This window comes from Myripristis murdjan, chromosome 23 (genome assembly GCF_902150065.1).
Source record: "Myripristis murdjan chromosome 23, fMyrMur1.1, whole genome shotgun sequence".
Taxonomy (NCBI): domain Eukaryota; kingdom Metazoa; phylum Chordata; class Actinopteri; order Holocentriformes; family Holocentridae; genus Myripristis; species Myripristis murdjan.
This window is the reverse complement of record NC_044002.1, coordinates 19723172-19737399: the sequence shown is the minus strand read 5'-3', so window position 1 is coordinate 19737399 and position 14228 is coordinate 19723172. Positions and strand designations below refer to the sequence as shown.

The 14228-nt window shown below is 45.4% G+C and overlaps 1 protein-coding gene across 1 annotated transcript in view; it reads left to right on the top strand.

The window, feature by feature from the left end:
- Positions 1-14228, top strand: part of tmtc1 (transmembrane O-mannosyltransferase targeting cadherins 1) — a 120382-nt gene that overhangs the window by 40167 nt on the left and 65987 nt on the right. The gene's annotated exons all lie outside the window — the stretch shown is intronic.

Genomic DNA, 14228 nt, shown 5'->3' with positions numbered 1-14228 from the left:
CTGAGAGCTTTGCCTCCAGGCTCAGCTCCTTCCTCACCACAACAGTACAGTACAACCTGCAGATCCTTAAAAAGTTTTAAAATTCATTAATCTAAAAATAAGGCATTAATTGGTATTAAAATGTCTTAATGTTTTTTTTTTTTTTTTTTTTTTTTGGCATTGCAATTTGAAATCTAACAACAATTGGGAACATCTGTTTTTTAAAAATTATTTTCCTTGATTTGCAAAATTAACATTATGCCGATCAGGATAGAGGAATCCACCAAATTCATATTTTGTTTGCGACCCAGATGCTCGAGCAGCGGATCCGCCGTCCCGAGCTAGCTGTCACTGAACCCTGGATGACACGGGGGAAATGCAAATTCAAGGAAAACCGATTCCGCAACATGGCTGAAACCCTTACCAGGCAATGTTTGTTTTTCAAACCCGGCATAATGAGAAAAGAGGCATTCAGAGTGAGCCTGCCAGCAAACACCAGGTATTATGTGGGTCATCTCCACCTTACCAATGGAGGTTTTTTTGCTTCCAGTTTTAATTGAATCACAAGTGGCATTAAAAAGTCTTAAATCTAACTCGCCTTAAGCTGCGGGAACCTTGGCATGACTGCAGCCCGATCTGTCTGCTGATCCGCTGCTTTGTATTATCCTCACTCATGAGCAAGACCCAGACCCCTCGGAGGGCACCAGCCACCTTTTTCCTCCAGAGAGCCGCGACCTCGGACTCGGAGGCGCTGATCGTCATCCCGACCGCTTCCCGCTCCGCTGCAAAAACGCCCCAGTGCGAGCCGGAGGTTGCACCTCGATGAAGCCAACAGGACCGCATCATCTGCAAAAAAGGCAACCCTGAGGTCACCGTGCCGGACGCCCTCCACTCCCCGACCGCCTTGAAATCCTGTCCGTGAACATCTCAAACAGAATCGGAGACGAAGCACACCTACCTTGGCGTGCAATGCCGAGAAAGCACGACACAGCTCTCATTTCGCTCATGCAACGACCGAACGGCTTGCAGCATCACCCTGCAGAGGACAGCCTGGGGGACACGGTCGTAACCCGTCTCTAAATCCACAAAACACATGACCGGATTGGCAAACTGCAGTATCCGCCCTTGTATCGATGCGAGGGTAAAGATTTAGTCCACTGCTCCATGGCTTGATTATTTAGAGTTGTTTGGTATTCCAGTCAGTTTAATGGATAATGACTGAATGTGCAGGCTGTGTGTAGCCCTCAGATCGCCACTTAAAAGAAACAAAAAAAAAATGTTACGGAAATCAAAAGAAAGTTAAATTTCGCAGTGGAAGGGAAGTTGTTGAGAGCCCGGCGATATGTTTGAGAGACATTATGGTACGTCGCCGGCTTAAACAGCGCTGTCATTCCAGTCCCCATGTCCTTTTTAATACGCGGAGAAGATTAAATTGCTGCTGATTTAATGTGAGTGTTAATTAAACCTCAGCAGCTGCCAGTGGATCCACAGACTAACTGGTTGACAGGGGGAGAGGGAGAGAGAGAGAGAAGCGGGGGAAGGTGAGACAAGCATCTGTGTGTGCATGAATATGTTTGAGTGTGTGTGTGTGTGTGTGTGATGAGAGCTCGCATGTGTGGTGTTTGTAGACCTGTCAGAGATAAGAGGTCTGGAACTGGAATAAGTCAGCAGGTGTCAGGAAGAAAGAGAGAAAAAGCGATGGAAAGCGATAGAGGAGGGAAACAGACTGGAACAGAGTCCTGCACATCGACGGAGAGAGACAGAGGGAGAGAGAGAGAGAGAGAGAGAGGAGAAAGAGGGGAATAGGAGAGGGGTGCTGGTGGAATAAAAGTGGGAGATGCATGGAGGAGAGGAGCTATGCATAATGCATGATGAAAGAGAGAGGGAGGCAGGGAGTGATGGAATGGAGAATAAGCCAAATTCAAGCAAAAATAAGGGGAAATTGGAAGCTTGGAGGGTGACAGAGTGACTTTTGGTGGAGAGATAGGGGAAAAAAGAGAGAATGGGAAGTGATGGAGAGAGAGGGCTGGAGCAAGGTGAAGCGCTTGAAGCATCATCCAGCCTCCATCGTCGTCAGCGTTCAGGGTCAGTGGGTTTCTGAGTCTCGGTGCAGACGCCTGATTGTCCTTCATTGTCTGCCCATTAGAGCCTGACTCACAGCTAATTGGAGGTTTGTTTTGAAAATGTCTCATTTAGGGGGGGAAAAAAAAAGAATAGAAGATGTGTTTATTTTTGCTCGACTGAGCACTTTTCTGCTGCCTTTGTTTGGCACCCGCTCATACGGCCTCCCACCCCCCCGCCGATCGAGACAATACACACTTCATACAATGCTGCTGGAACCAATCAGCTTACAGAGCAGGCTCCTTTCTTGTGCCTCTTTCCCTTTTTTTTTTTTTTTTTTTTTAGAATGAAAATTAATGAGAATGTATTCTAAGAGCTTGACAGCTGGTAGAACTTCACTCCTGTAATATAATGCAATCTGTTGCTAGGAAAATTAACATTGTCTGCCAGTGGTGCCACTTCTGACTTGTTTTACACTGTAAATTATTTAGTATCAGTCTACCTGCAAATTATTGTACTAACCAGCTGTCTAAAACAGTAGCTGCAGGTAAATATAGGATCAGAGAATATGTATATATTTTTGAATTACTTCAATTCTTGCAGAACACATTGGCAGAAACCCCTCATTTACAACAGCTGCAGTTTGGAAGCGGGCTCACTGCTGTAGTGGCACTTTAAAGAGGAAATGCTGCTGATTTTGAGGCAAGAACAAGTCATCCTCCGTGCATTTTCTGTCAGGCTGGACGTGCGGCTTCATTCAAACCGCAGCATGCCGTTGACTTTTATGTTCGCTCGTTCGCAACACTTCATTGGGAATTCACGTACCGTGAACAGTAAATTAACCGAACAGCCATCATAGTTGCGTTTTAGTTCAGTTTATAGCCAAAGTGGGTGAAAGTATGAAAAACTGAGAAAAACTGCGATGACAGAAAATGCTAAAAAGAGATGGAGTCTGCTAATTAGTACAGATGAGATAACAAAAAAAACACAAGGGGCTCATAAAAAATGTATCACCTCAACACAAGCTGATAATTAAAGCTTCATTCTGCAGCTCCGTTGTCTTTTTGATGCCTTCACTATCCTCCAAAAATAGAGGAAATGACAGAGTACCTGTCTTGAGTGTGTCTTGGGTCTTCGCTGCAGTTTGGGTCAATCAATATCAATCTGGCTTTGAAATCGGACGCCGATACCCAAATTGCACTGAAGCTGTACTGTAGATATGTACTAATTTGACCGTTTTCATGCCCAGAAATTACAAGTGTTTGTGTTTTATTCTTTTCAGGCTGGAAAAGCCCCTGAAACTGCATTTAGGCCATTACAGAAAAATGAAACTCTCCACCGAAATCCAGACTAATGAAACACTTTTATGGTTTGCAGCTCTTTAAAAACAGGGAGCCCCACCTATTCAGTAGTGGGAAACAGTAGCAGGGGAAACAGCCAGACACTTTACTTTTTTTTTTTTAAATGAACAAATAAAATGTACAAATTAAGTCAAATCTCACTGAATGGTTTTATAGACTGTTTTTATGTCGCTGTGGGTGGCTGGGGAGGAACCTCATTTTGCTTTTTGGCCATCAGCCTCGCCAGCGGAGACGCCAGTGTTTCCCTTCTCTGCGCCTTACGAGGAATCGAACCGTCCGCTGCATGACACCCGGCTCTGACCTCCTCCCTCTCTGTTTGCTTTAGTTTAGCCCCGTCCAGATACTGCAATTTCCGTGCGGCTTGTTTACAGACGGCGAAGAGATAGGAGTGGCCCAGGCGAGGGTGACTCATGCTTCTCTAGACGCTTCTTCCGCCAAAAAGAAAAGGGATGTGTTTTGAGCTGATGTCCATATTTGACCTGGTAATTAACCCTGAGCAAAACTGTGCAGTCAACCGTATAAAGGCTGTGGTGCGAGTGCCGTTTTGGCAGAAAATTCGGACTTACTGTTGGAAAGCTCTCGTTGTGTTCGTTTGGCGACATGGACACCATTGTGATCGTAAACAAAATCAAATTAAGGTGAAAATGAATGATTAAGACATCCAGAACTGAAAACTGTGCGTTTAATTTGGCGCATCTTAATCTCGGCTGAAAGCATTAGTGGATCCTGATGTTGTGCTTTGAATGAAAAGATGCAGCAAAATGTGGAAAATTTCGCTTTTAGCCCTCAAATTACAGATAATCATTATCTTCAAGAGAGAGGAGAGGAAATCGTTTCATGCATTTTTATTTTACTAAATTTTTTTTGGACTGTATGAAAAGGGTGACTGTTTAAAATAGTGCCAATTTGCAGTAAATCAGTATGTACTGATGCAGAGACTGTTGGGTAAAATTCACCATTTCTTCATCTCTTAGCAGCGAGAACAAAACTGCCCGGGAGTTAGGATTGACCCGCCTGACTTTCCGTAGGTGTTGTAACAAGCTGTGCTGTCGGCCCTTCATGGCTTGTTCTACTAAATAAAGTCTTAATTGGCAGGGAAACAAACACACACTCACACACACCTCCTATTGTGTGAGGCCATATCTGCGGTAAATCCTGGCAGAACTGGCCCTGTGGGACTTTCTATTTGTGTTTGGGCTTGTGTATTCTCTGGATTATGATGTTGTGGGGAAATCTGATTATAGCAGTGATGAAAGATGATGAAGATGACAAGAAAGACGACGACAAGAAGGCACAGTGCATCACCGCCAGCCTCTGAAGTGTGTGTGCATGTGTGTGTGTGTGTGTGTGTGTGTGGAAGACAGTTTCAGTGTGTGAGCGCTGCAGAAATGTGTTCATGGCTCTGAATTCTCTGAGATCAAAATACTTTGAAGAGTCTTGTTTGCTCAGACAGAAACCTTTGAAAATCCATGAGTGAGAAGTCTGTGAAGCGCCTCGATGAAATGCAGCAGAGGCGATATCTTGAGAGCTGTGCGTGTGTGTGCATGTGCGTGTGTGTGCCAGTACAATCAGAATCAATATAATATGCTTTGCCCTGACTCCAAGTGTTTTTTTTTTTTTTTTTTTATCAGAAAGCAAGCAGTCTGATCAAAATGTTCGAGCTGATTTGAATAGATGTCGTCACAGGCCGCAGGCAGCCTACACTGGAAAATGTGCAGGTATTGCAGAGTCTGCTCAACAAGTTTGATAAGCAATGTATCTGCATACACATAAATAATAGATCCGCAACCATCTGGGCCCTCATGATTGATATTTACCTCTCCCCTACAGATCTGTTTATGCAATGTAACCTTTACCTTTTGATATTTAATTTGCAGTGGCATTAAACAAGCTGCTCTTATATGGAAATATCACAGAAGTGACAGTGGTGGAAATAGCACCTGCGTGACATTGAGCTTAATATGTGAAAATTGGATGTGAATGATAAACGGAAAGTCACAACTCTTGAGTTTTGGGGGTAAAAAAAAAAACATATGACAATGCATATGCTGCATAAACACATAGATATTCTAAGAAGCAAATAAAATACGGGTCATTAACAAATGTAGACATGGTTTGTTTGTTTATTTTGGATAGTTTAAAAAAAAAAATACATAGTCAAAGATACTTGATTTAAAAAGGCAGGCACATTTATAAATGAACTGCATAAAAACACACTCTTGTACCATTTGTTACACACTGTTTATAATAACACATTGTTTACAATAACAGTATTTACAGGGAAAAGCAAGTAGTCATTTCATAAAGCAGATTATCACAGGGGAATACTTTCACCTTTTGCCTTAAAGCTGAGCTGATTGGTCGACTCGGTAATGAGCAGAGGCAGATCTTGATGACATGCAAATAAGTTCTTAAGGAAAAGGGATGAATTGAAAAACCATGAGTCAAACAACAAAATGTCAAGCCCTTCCTCAAATAACAAATGCAAATCAGACAGATTAAAAATCACATTCCAAAACCAAATCTAATCACCTCGGAGCCGCGGCTCGTACATCTGTAGCGTGCTGCGGTGTTGCCGGCTTCATCAGAAACCAGAGCGGCACGCGGGGCTCTGATGGAAACTTGAGCCCCCCTCCCCACCCCCCACCCCCTTCAGCACAGCACTGCCATGTTAAAACAAAGCACATTCCCCTCTCGGAGAAAGAAAGTCATTATATTTGTGGAAATGAAAGGGAGGAGACGCGTCATTTTCCCGGGTTTCTTGTCTGAGAGAACAAATGAGCCAAATGACTCCTCCTGAATTCACTGTGAGAGACAGAAAAAACATCCCTTCGTCACTCGCCAGTACTTGGATGAGCTAATGAATGAATAAATGAATGAATGAATGATGTATAACCAAGACAGTGGCGAGATGGCACATTGTTATCCCAAGTTGCATAAAAAAAAATCAATCTGCGGTATCTGAGGATTTAATCGATGAACGAATGAACAGTCAGAAATGTATCATCTCAATAATCAATTATTCGTTTTGGGCATTCATCAAGTAAAAGAATCCCAAAGATTTGTTAACTAAGGTGTTCATATCATTATAAAATTAATACTGGGGTGATTTTTTTTTTTTTTTTTTTTTTTGGAAGCAATTTGACGACATCACTTCGGGCTCCGCTAGCCTCCAGTGGGACGTTGTCATTAATTTTGACACACGACTGCAAGATTAATTGATTAATTGACACAGAGAGTAATCGTTAGTTGCAGCTCCGGTCCATTATCCATCATTCCCATCAATCTCCCGTTTGAGGGCGATACTGAACGGATACTGAATGAACAACTGGCGGCGTCGTTGGTGAAGTGGGACGTCCTGGGTTTGAATCGTGTCCATCATCCCGTGTCACTGCCGCAACGACATAAATAAACTTTTCTAGATACAAAAAATAGATAAATAGAAGCTCTCATTGTTGCCTCTGTTAATATTAGATGGCTCTGCTGTCACTCTGCCTGCGAACACCTGGCCAGCAAGGAAGACACCCAAACTCCAGCTTCATTAAATCTTAATCATCTCCGTGTACGCGCATACATGTGCACGTGTGTGTGTGTGTGTGTTTTGCCTCTTTATTTTTCCGTGTGATCGTTCTCTCGGAGAGAAACAGAGCGATGGAAATGGAGATGAAGGAGTGGAAAAGGGGATGTCAGAGGGACGGTATTTGTTTTCTCAGCTCACTGAAGCATCTGCTCCGTGTTCCTCCCAGACGTGCTAATTAGCAGCAGGGGAGGCAGTGTGTGTACACAGCCATCTATCTGTTTCTGCCCATCCACAGTGCTTTTATTCTTCTCTCGCTCGCTTTCATTGTATTTATATATCCACCGACTGAGAGCCGCCTTTCCTCCGCCTGTTTCCCCTCCAGCGCAGCCTTTATGATTAATGTTTCTTTTACTGGATTTGTTATTTACCAAACACAGAACACACACACACACACACACACAGACACACACACAGGTTTGCAGCTCCCTGGCTCATCGATTTGTGATAACGGTGCATTCTAAGATACACCATCATTTGACGTCTGCACCAATCAGGCCCAGCTAGAGGACTTGTGTTGTACCTATCAGGCTCTCTGAACCAATCAGCTCGAGCTGGATGACTCATCTTTAAAGGGCATAAATATTCTGTGTGTGTCTTGTTTGCGACCGGGGCAGAAAGGAGGGACTTTGGTCAAATCGAGTTTGTTTGAGTCGATGTGACGAGAGCAATTGCCAAAACTACTGCTGGGAGATTATTTGCGACAGCTGATCTCGGACCTGGCTTCCGAGTGAAACCCGGTGTGGTTCAACTGCAGAGAGATCCCAATTCGACCCAACTGAATTAAGTTAGCCAAGCATGCTACATTTTATCATCCCAGGTTGTGGTATAGGAGCACACTGGCTCACCGTCTGCAGTTTTACCAATGTGTGATTGCAGCCTTTGTTCGAACTGAGCCACATCTTCTGAAATGTGTTTGGTAGGAAAACCCAAGCAGGGCTATCGCCAAATATAACTGCATCACCCCTTGATCCTCGTGCTCAGTTGATTTCAACCTTGAAAAGCGCCTTTAGAAAACAGAAGAAGCACACAGAGACACAGTGAATAGCTTTGAGTCAACAAGTCTCGTCTTGCTTCACCAAGAAATTTATTCTTGATATTCCTGTTTGCTGGTGATCTGGTGTGTGTGCACGTTGGTGTACGTGTGTTTATGCATGCATAGGCTGTGTGTGTGTGCGTGCGTGTGTGTGCGTGTGTGCTGTGGGCTTTAGAGCCTGCTGGAACAACTAATGAAGGCCTGTTCTCTGCTCTGGGTTACAGTATTAATAACTAGAGCCAGAAATAGCCTGCATAGCATTAGCATGCTAATACAGTCAGCATGGGGCCTCACCGCTCCTTCACCTACAACATATAATTGTGTAATACGTCTCCTGTATGCGTATTTAATGTGAAATGATGGTGATCACTCATAATGAGGCTATTTGGATTGGGACCTGCTGTGTGCCGCCGTGTGAGAGAGGAGTGTGTTCAGATGGTAACCCGCCACTGACGCCTTGATCAAGAGCAGGAGCCTCCAACATTTTTTTAATGTCAAGGACTCGCAAACAGATCCTCATTAGACTTTGTTAAGATGGAGAAACTGATATCTCCGCGATGGATGCGAGAGAGAAGAGAGAGGAAGCGACGGGGCGATGGCGTCTGAGTAGCATTACGTTGACTAATGAGTGACCATCAAAGCAGAGAGAGAGAGGGAGGAGGTGGAGGAGGAGCACGTAGACACTGACTCTGTTTCTTCTCCCCTCATTTCTCTTCAGCGGGTTTATGATTACTGAACGTTGGTGCAAAACGGCGTCTTGAGAAAGAAGCTCGTGCTGTTTGATTCTGAGGGACCGACACTAAAACCCAAAGTTTATGGCTGATGTTTTATAATTAACTGTATTGCAGCACGGTGTCTTTGTGTGAAGTCGTATCGTTGGCATTTGACTAGTACCTAGTACCTACTCGGCTCAACTCGACTCTACTCAGTTTGTAAGCTTTTCCATTACCTGGTCGTACCTAGTAGCAGGTCCCATTTTTGGACCTACTAGGCCGGGGATCCAAGCGAGCTGAGTCGAGCTGAAATGTGACGTAAACGCCGTGCAGGCCACTGATTGGACAGGGAGTGACGACACATGAGAGCGACTCCTTCACGAAAACCAAACGCGGCATTTAAAAAACAAAACAAAACAAAACAAAAAAACGGCGCCAGCGGCCGTGCACATTGATCATCACTGAAACTTGGCAAAGACGGAAAATGGCAAGCAAACCGGTATCGTGGTCAAATGAAGAGGTGGAGACTTTTCTGTGCTTGGTGGCGGCCCAAAGAATCCAGAGATAGCCTGACGGTGCACCGCCTTGCTATGACGACTCCACCCACGGCGAGGTGCTACTCAGTTGTCATGGAAAGCCACCGAAACCGCGTCGAGGCGAGTAGAGTCCAGCCGAGTAGGTACTAGTGGAGAAGCGCCATAGGTGATCATGGGACTAGGACGAAGAATTGTGGGCCAAGAATTGCATCGATCGCCGATCTTTCACGGTTCCTTTCAACCCTCCTTCATATCCCGGGAGCCCTCAACATCCCTCAAGGATCCTCAGAGGCTGCTGGACCCACACTGGAAACCACCAGTACAGCAAATCAGTGAGGCAAGCAGAAATTCACAGGCAGAAGAGGCTTGGTGAAACAGCTTTGTGCAATGAATCTAGCTCAGTAGACACCTGGTTTAAGGTGGGGGGTGACAGGATGAAGGTGTTTCCGTGATAACATTTTGACTGGGTTTTCTGGGTCCAGTGTACCACCCACATATCCCTGTAGGATGTCTGTGATTGGACGGTTCAGGGACGAGCAGAGCTTGGAGAAGATTCAGAGGATGGGCACTAAAAAAAACTAGTCTCCTCCAACTCATACCCACTGAAAACCCGTTGAGCTAGAAAAAAGAAGTAATCAGCTCCAATGGCAAGGTAATATTGGCTCTTGCCTTTGCACCAAGTTCAATTCGGCTGAATTTTGACCCGTGGAATATTGTGATTCTCTGATGTCCAACTAGTGAGAGACTGGGCGGAGAGACTCGTCGTCTTCTTCTTCTTCTCGGCTATAATTACCTTCTTTTTTCCCCAAATGAGAGCAGGTGAAGCTGCAGCCTTCTTTTCATGCAATGTTAGTTTCATGCACGAGGCAATGCACCACGAGCCCTAAATGCTGTAAGCAAAAATGCTATTCCCTATCCAAGAGTACATAAGCATCTGGTCAGGCCTCTTCCAAACAAAAGTTATGCCTCAATATCCCAGTAAGGTTTGTCCCGCCAATTGCAGTGTGAATGCACCATCAGACCATTAGTACAGAATGCAGATGCTTTTAATCTCATAATAAAGAATAATTAGGAATAATGCACCTGGGCAAAACCTGATCAAATATCACAGATTAATTAAATTCATTAGCAAGTTTAAATTCTAAAAAAAACATGTTGTTTACCAGCCACGTTGGGTTTTTGCATCGGACATGGCGAAGGATCACAGTGCATTCTGGGCATGAAGCGCTGCTGAAGGCTGTATCGTTTGTGATTCTTCCCCGCGGCCCTCGGAAGGTCGATCTCGGAAAAAGTTCGCTCGGGTTGTCGGAGTAAGGAGCTGGCGCTGAAGATCCGAGCGGGGATTCCTCAGAGGACAGGCGGCGAGGGAAGGTCGATGAGTTCAGGTTCAAACGGCTAATGAAACTTGACCTTTTGACCTGAAAATCGTCACAACTTTGTCGCATTCTTTGACTGGTTCCCTCTCTCCCTCTCTCTGTCTCTCTCTCTCTCCCCCTCTCTCTGTCTGCTGTGCTTTCTCTCCGGCTCTGGCTCTCGCCTGCTCCCTTCCAACATGAATTATTCATCACGCATTTCTCCTGCATTCCTTCCACCTTTATTTGACTGTCACTCCTCTGTCTTTCCGCCTCTCTCTCTTCCCCTCTGCACCTCCCTCTCCGTTTCTCTTTTCCTCTGGCATGCAGCATAACTCCTGTCCTGCTCTCACTCCTGTTCCAGTCTGTCACTCCTCCATCTTTCTCCATTTCTTTCCGTCTTTTTTCCTCTCTTTGTCTCTCTCTAATGTCTCCATCCCTTCTTTCTCTCTCCCACTCTCTCTCTCTCTCCTTGATGTCTGACTCTATATTTCCCTGAAATGTGAGTAGATTTCTGCTGGTTTAGCAGCAGACAGGCGTTAATGGGGACATCAGAGAGATGTGAGAGGCGTTTTGTTTTTAAACCCCTGAAGAGAAACGAGGTGAGAAGGAATAGAGACTGTCTCTCCGGGCTCCTCCTTCACCTCCTCCCTCTCTTCCTGCTTTGATTCTCTCTCATTACTCATTATAATGCTACGCAGAGTGCATCACTCCATCGCTTTAGCCTTTTCTCTCCTTTTAGCTCTCAAAGCTGTTTCACACCGATGCAACATAAAATGCTGCATGGATTTATGTAATATCTGTACGCAAATTTTTCACATGGGAAGTGTGCACAGCAAGCACAGTGTAAAACTTTTTTTTTTCCGCAACATATTATTGAGCTTGGATAGTACAAACAAAACAGTTGTGGTTGCTTGATTATTAATCAAGTAATCACCAATATCACTGGCATAGTCGCGCCCGTGATGCAGTGACGGCACCGCTCATCAAATAATGTTGATGTGGAATTAGTTTGCTAGTCTTCAGCAAGGTTTGTTGTTGTCATGATGCAAGACTACAAAGAACACATTCATAATCTAGATCATTCAGCACTGCTGTTAATTAATGATAGCATTAGGTCTAATCACTGACTTTTCTGTGCATACAGAGTCTTTCTTTTGCAACATACATTGAGTACGTTTACATGCACACCATATTCTGGTATTATTCGGAATATTCACAATATTCCGGTTGCGCACGCGCCATGTAAACGCACCGAACCCGATTAAGGTCATATTCCGGTTTTAGAGAATACCGAATAAGACCCCTGGGAATATGCCTGTTCTAACCAGAATATTGTACCATGTAAACACCTTAGTTGGAAAATGCCCCGAACCGGAATATTCAGTCACGACTGTGCATGTCCATGGTTCTCGACCGGAAAAAGGTGGCATGCCCTCTCCGGGTTGGTGGAGAAGTCCTGCCTCAAGTGGAGGAGTTCAAGTATCTTGGGGTCTTGTTCACGAGTGAGGGAAGGATGGAGCGTGAGATTGACAGGCGGATCGGTGCAGCCTCCGCAGTGATGCGGTCGGTGTACCGGTTCGTCGTGGTGAAGAAGGAGCTGAGCCAAAAGGCGAAGCTCTCGATTTACCAGTCAATCTATGTTCCTACCCTCACCTATGGTCATGAGCTTTGGGTAATGACCGAAAGGACAAGATCGCGGATACAAGCGGCCGAAATGAGTTTCCTTTGCAGGGTGGCCGGGCGCTCCCTTAGAGATAGGGTGAGGAGCTCGGTCACTCGGGAGGAGCTTGGAGTAGAGCCGCTGCTCCTCCGCATTGAGAGGAACCAGTTGAGGTGGCTCGGGCATCTGTTTCGGATGCCCCCTGGACGCCTTCCTGGGGAGGTGTTCCGGGCATGCCCCACCGGGAGGAGGCCCCGGGGAAGACCCAGGACACGCTGGAGGGACTATGTCTCTTGGCTGGCCTGGGAACACCTTGGGGTTCCTCCTGAGGAGCTGGCGGAAGTGTCTGGGGAGAGGGAAGTCTGGGCATCTCTGCTTAGACTGCTGCCCCCGCGACCCGGTCCCGGATAAGCGGCAGAAGATGGATGGATGGATGGATGGATGGACTGTGCATGCTTGATTCACAAGGAATTCTGGAGCGTCTTTGTTGCTATGGTTACTGCAAGCGGGGAAAACGACATGGCGCACACTACAGCATGGCGAAAAGCAGCAAGAGCCAGGAGACTGCAGTCCGCCTTCAGCTAATGAAAGACTTAAATATCATGGAGGATATCGATGGGAGAAAACACAGAAATAGCGACAGAAGAAGAAGAAGAAGACTTCGGAATATGGTGCGCATGTAAACGTAGTCATCGGCAATAAAACGTTGGGAAAAGCCTAGTTCAACTTTTTGGTGTGCTTAAATTACAAACAAAGACCTTCGCTTCTGAGTCGGTCTCATTTTTTCAAGCAAGACTGCGGCGTAAACTGTGGCAGGTACACACTGCAACACCGACGTTATGCCTGACTTCAGATGGCGTAAGCTCTTTGGATAAGTTCGTCAGTGGGACAGCACCCCAAAAGTTACTTTGAGAAAGCTGACCAAGCTGGAGCCCAAATTGTCTCCTCCGTGCTATGCGTCCAGCAACATTATGCTGAGTTCAGTGGAAGCTTGTTAAAGCGAGCATCATCCTGCACTGTGGTCATTTGCTCTGAGCGAGGAGTTCATTTACCTCAACGGATGCTGACCTGTCAATAATGCAGCAGGAGCCGGAGGTAGCAGGAAGCCAAAATGGACAGTTATGAATTTCCACCTTATTTTTGAACACTGTGTGTATGTGTGTGTGTGTGTGTGTGTGTGCACACCTGCATGAAGTTCTTCAAGTCTCACAGTCAATAGAAAAGTCTCCCTGCAGTGCCGTGTGCCTCCCTGTTATGGATTTGGAAGATTAAAGACAGAAAAGCAACATGTTTCTCCATAAAGTTCCCCAATAAAATCAGAGGTTAGTGAAGACGGATCGCTTTAATATGAAAACGCTGCTCTATCCAAGTCTGTAGGAACGACTTCTGACCTCCCAATGGAAAGACAAGTGTGTGTGTGTGTGTGTGTGTGTGTGAGTGAGTGCGTCTGGGTTTGTGTGCTTGAGAATATCGCTGTGTCTGTGTGTGATTAATGAGCAAGGCTCTTTGGGCACTTCAGGCTATGGCATCTAGGGAAGAGTGCGCACACAAACATACACACAGGCTCACTCACATACACCTACAGTACTGTACCCACACACACACACACACACACACACACACACACACGGTAAACCTCTCTCTACTTTAATATTGAGTGTTGCCGGGGCCTTTTCCCAGGGAAAGTGCTGTAAAGGTTGTGAGCCTGTAACGATGCCCGATAATAATCCCCTCCTGGGTATTATGCAATGCACATTTGACCTAATCTGGCAGGCGGATGATTGTGTTACAGGGAGTGTCTGGGTGTGTGCGCTCCAATGCTCCCAACCCTGATAATGACACAGGGACTCGGCATGGGAGGAGGTGGTGGGGAGGGGGATCTATATAAAAAGATTAAAAAGTGCATTTCAAGCCGTAGCAACAGTAGAGATTTTTTTTAATCAGAAACGG